Below are 4973 nucleotides of genomic sequence, written 5' to 3' on the forward strand. Positions count from 1 at the left end.
AAAATACCCAACACCCAAAATTAAGAAAGGAAAGGTTTACTTGGCTCACAGTTTGTGGAGGTTTCAGTCAATTATCAGCTGGCTCCAAGGCAGGGTGGCAGGGTACAGGGGCGACGGTTCAAGGCGGCAGAAGACAGCCAAAGCAGCAGGAGCAACAGCTGGGGACAACAAGCCTCTTTTCCTCTCTTATGTTGTAAGCAGGCTGTCTGCCCCCAAGAGCTGGTGTAACACTCATACCAGCTCCATGCCCTTCTGTACATGATGAAGATGTTTACAAAGTAAGGACCCTGGCTGCCTGCTGAATTGCTTAGTCAAACTAATAAACTTCTCAAGTTGACACAATGTATCAATCAATACAATCCATCCCTTGTCAACTTGGCAGCGGGACATTTCTTTAAATCAGTTTCCAGATACAAAGACATGTTTATTCTTAATATTTCTTTTTTTGTTTTGTTTTATTTTTTTCCAGTACCAGGAATTGAACTCATGACCTTGTGCTTGCCAGGCAGACACTGTGCCGCTGAGCTATATCCCCAGCCCCATATTCTTAACATTTCATAACTTGCACATTATAGCACAGGTTTCACAACCCTTAAGATCCAGTATTAAGTTTATCAACATTATATTACATTAGAACCATAACATTCTGCCCCAACCCCTCAAAGACTCATGCACATCCCTTTAGGCAAAAGGCATTTAATCCATCTCTAAGAGTTGCCAAAGTCCTAACAGTTTTAGCATTGCTGAAAAATCCACGTCCTAAGTCACCTCTGAGATGTAAGGCAAACTCTTAGTTGCAAGCCCCCATACAAATGAAAAGTTAGACACTTACAACATTCAATGGCACAAGATAAACATTTTCATTCCAAAAGTTACAAACAGGGAAATACAAAGGAATGGGACCAAAGCAAGTCCAAAATCCGCTAGGCAAACATTAAATCCTGTAGTTCCATGTGCAGCATCTGAGGCAATCTGTGGCAACTTGCAGCAATCCTCCTGCCTCAGCCTCCTGAGTGCTGGGATTACAGGCGCATGCTTTCAGCTCGGCCCTACTATTGATACAGAGTCATAGCATTCATTATTCAGTCCTGCACATCCCCAAGTCTCGTCCCTGACTTTTTCTTAAACCTTGTGCTGGATAAACATCTTTGCCAGGTAGCCCCACCCCCGTTTCACAGAACTCCAGCCACCACCACCCCCTCCAAAAAAAACCAGAGCCTGTACCAGAGCTGCTGGTCGGGTCTCCATTGCCGGAGCAGTCCCTCTCAGCTTTGTTCTGATATAAACCTGTCCTGTGAGCTCATGCCTCTGTTTCTTTTCCCCCTTTTTCCTTGATGGGGGAAGGAGGCTACTTCATAGTGAAGATTCTGCACAATAAACCCAATGACTTAGTTTGTTCTTTTTGGGCTGGAGTTATCTGTTTGTTTGTTTCTGTTTTTTTAGACAGGGTCTCGCTATGCAGTTCAGGTTGGCCCTAAACTCACTATGTAGCCCAGGCTGGCCTTGAACTTGAGACAATCCTCCTCTGTCGGCCTCCCGAGTGTTGGGATGATAGGCATGCGCCACCATGCCCGGCTAGGTTCTGTTTCTTTTTGATGGAGTCTTGCTGTGTTGCTGAGGCTGGCTTCACACTCTCCTCTCCAGGCCTCAGCTGCTAAGCTCCCTGGTAAAGCCACTAATTTATGGATACTGGAGGGGCTGGCCCATGGTGAGAGCTCAGCACGCTCCAGCTCCAAGCCTGTGGCTCTGAAGTGAAAAGAAGTGTGTGTCCATTCCAGGGTCCAAAGGAGATGCAGATGCAGCTGAGGCAGGGACGGTGTCACTGCACATTACAGGATGGGCGTGATGCTGCACATCTGTAATCCCAGCACTCGGGAAGCTGAGGCAGGAGGATCACTGAGAGTTCAAGAGCAGCCTGGGCTACAAAGTGAGCTCGAGGCCAGCCTGAACTGCATAGCGAGAGCCTGTCTCAAAAGGACCCAAAAAATGTATTACGAGGCGCTGCTGTGTGGCACGGGGGCGGTTTAGAGGGGTCTCTGATCAGGACGGGGCTGTTCTTCACTCCTCATCTCGTCCTGGGGATGGGACTCCGGGCTTCCTGCACGTTAAACATGTATTGTGGCATTGACTTACACCCAGCCCTGCGATAAAGTCGGTCTAATAATAGAACTCACCTTACAGATGATAAGCCGGCTGTTCAACCGCAGAGCCAGACCCGCACTCCCTCCCGCCTGAACTCGGTGCCCTCCTCTTCCCTACTGTCTCTACCTTCTCCTGAGTCCCCAGCTGCCAGGAGTCAACTTCTGTATAGGTTTACCCTTAATCTGCACCTGGTCCCCACAATTAAATTTTCATCTTACTAGGTGAGATAAGATCTAGCCTGGTGAGTCAATTTGAAAAATCTTCCTAAATCCTATTCTGGACGTGGTGGCGCATCCCTGTAATCCCAGCACTTGGGAGGCTGAGGCAGGAGGATTACCATGCCTTTGAGGCCAGGATGGGCTACCCAGTGAGTTCAAGTCCAGCCTGACCTGCATAGTGAGACCCTGTCTTAAGAAAACAAGAGACAAGGTCTGGGGATGTAGCTCAGTGGCACAGCACCTGCCTGGCAAGTGCGAGGTCTTGAGTTCTATTTCCGGCACCAAAAGAAGTAAAGAGAAAAAGAGAAAACAAAAGACCAAAACCAAACAAATCTTGCCTTGTTTGCTTTTGTGTTATCCATACACCCTCAGCCTCTTCCATCACAGTTCTCTTCACCCAGCATCTTAGGTAGAGGGCCCGGGGCCCCAAACCCAGCAAGGAACACCAGGCATCTCGGTTCCCCGTAACCTGGGCAAGTTGGTGGCCTCTGATTCTCACTGTAGCATTTTCTCACAGTACTTTTTAAATGTCTTCTTCTTCAACCTAGCCTCACAGTTTTTTATGGTTTGATTGATTGGTTGGAGATAAAGTCTTACTATCCAGCCCAGGCTGGCCTCGAATTCCAGGTGACCCTCGTGCCTCAGGCTCCCCGGTGCTGGGATGTCCAGCTTCACAATATTCTCACTGGGTCTGCGGCAGGGCGGGGGGAGGGTCTACTTGAACACGGTTTAGACTCAAACCGGAGTTTCTGCCCAACTTTAGACATATTTTGTCCCCAAAGTCAGAAAGACGTCAGAAAACTGGGCAAGCAACCTCCCGCGAGAAAACTGCTGCCTAACCCCCCAGATTGCTTCCTTTGTCCTCCTTACTATGAATGAGGGTCGCCCACTGCGTCCTTACCCCTACACAGGAATCAGTCCTGTGACAGCTCTAGGATAAAGAGCCCCTGTTCCCCGTGTGTCTGCTTTTCTGCTGCAGTTTTGGTGACAGGGCTAGGACATCGCAGGACACAATGCACCCTTGGGGGCAACCTGAGTGCTTCAGAGGTCCTTCCCACCTAGGTTGTGAAGTCATTCATGCTGAACCTCCCTGTAGGAAACAAACAACAGAACCCAAACGAACCCCAAACCAGCCTGGGCTCCACAGTGGGTTCAAGGGCAGCCTGCACTACGTACTGAAACCCTGTCTCAGAAAACAAAAAACAAAGTAAGCCCAGCAACATGCAAATGCCACTAAGGAGCAGGAGGCAGGAAATAGGAGAAAAAGGGTTTTACTATGCAGCCCAGGCACGTCTCGGACTTGCAGTGCTCCCGCTCAGCCTCCTGAGGTTTTAAGCATCTCCATAATGGTTTGTGGGGTTCTGTGGGGACCACTTTCAACCTCGCCACTCTGCGCAGTTCCGAGGCAGCCAAGGCCAACGGGAGACCACGCTCTGCTCTGAAACGGCTGTTCCCCACCCGGTACCTCTTTAGCCATGGCCCCTTGCACCGGTGCGTTTTTTCTTTTTTCATGTTTTACATTACCTTCACCACTTTATATTTTTGCTCCTTCCCCTGACTTATATTAACGTTTAAGGCACTACCTAAAGTGATCTTTGGGGGTGAAAATACCCTGGCAGATCTCTGGGTCTCAGGCGTGTTCACAAACACACTTTGAGTCTGCTTAGGTGAGGCGGTTCCCAGCAAGGGCACGCGGGCTCTTGGCGGGCAAGGAACGAATTTGCGTTTGGCCCTAAAACATCTTCTCAATGCTGTGATTTTTCTAATTATGAAACTGATATATGTGCTTGTTGACCAAAAAATTGGAAATTTCGGAGAAAATGCAAACCACTCGTACTGAGCGTGACTCTGGGATGCGAGCCGCTCCCTCCAGGAGGCCGAGGATGCGCCGGGTGTCCGTCCAGAGACTCCGGGCGGCGCGCAACCTCTGCCCGGTGGTCCAGCCGGGCTCCGGGCGACCGGCCGCCCGCGGGCCCGGGCCCGGGGCCGCCCACGGGCGCTGCTGCCCGGTCACCTGCGCCGTGACTTGGCGCCTTCCCCGGGCAGCGCCCCGGCTCCGTCATCCCGCTCCCGCCGGCCTCCAGCGCCGAGACCCAGCCCAAGAACATTCCCCCCGTAACTGTCTACCGACCGAAAATAGGTTCCGAGTCCGCCCCGACCCCCGCTGCAAAACCTCCCCTTTAAAGGGAGCCACCGGGTGACGCCGGGGGAGTTTGCGGAAGCGCCAACCGCGTTGGGGCCTTGGGCGGATCCCGTGATTGGAAGCGGCCCCGCCCCCGGCTCCGCTTCCCCCATTGTGTGAGCGGCTCGCGTGAGCCCCGCCCCTTCCCCTCCCCCCCGGGGCCCCGGCCCCTCCCCCTTTCCACCCCCCTTGGCTCATTTCCGGCCGCCGTCGCTGCCGCTAGCCTGTAAGGAGGGTTCGGCAGAGGGAAGAAACAACAGCCGCCATCTTGTTTGTGTGCTAGGCTGGGGGGGAGCGAGAGAGAGGGCGAAAGGGAGCGGGCGAGAGTGGGCAGGCGGGACGCCGGGCGGAGTGCGAACTGCGGGAGCCAGGGAGTGCGGCGAGGAGCCGGCCGGAGCGCGGCGGCCGAGGCCGAGACAGTGGCCGGGGGC

The 4973-nt window shown here is 52.6% G+C and overlaps 1 protein-coding gene across 1 annotated transcript in view; it reads left to right on the top strand.

Moving 5' to 3' along the window:
- Nucleotides 1-4748: 4748 nt before the first annotated feature.
- The window catches only part of Ep300 (E1A binding protein p300), a gene marked incomplete in the record, with an annotated part of 80323 nt that continues 80098 nt past the window's right edge, over nucleotides 4749-4973 (top strand). The window contains 1 exon segment of the mRNA XM_005379339.2: nucleotides 4749-4973.

The sequence above is a fragment of the Chinchilla lanigera genome, unplaced genomic scaffold (genome assembly GCF_000276665.1).
Source record: "Chinchilla lanigera isolate Chin_1 unplaced genomic scaffold, ChiLan1.0 scaffold00012, whole genome shotgun sequence".
Classification (NCBI taxonomy): domain Eukaryota; kingdom Metazoa; phylum Chordata; class Mammalia; order Rodentia; family Chinchillidae; genus Chinchilla; species Chinchilla lanigera.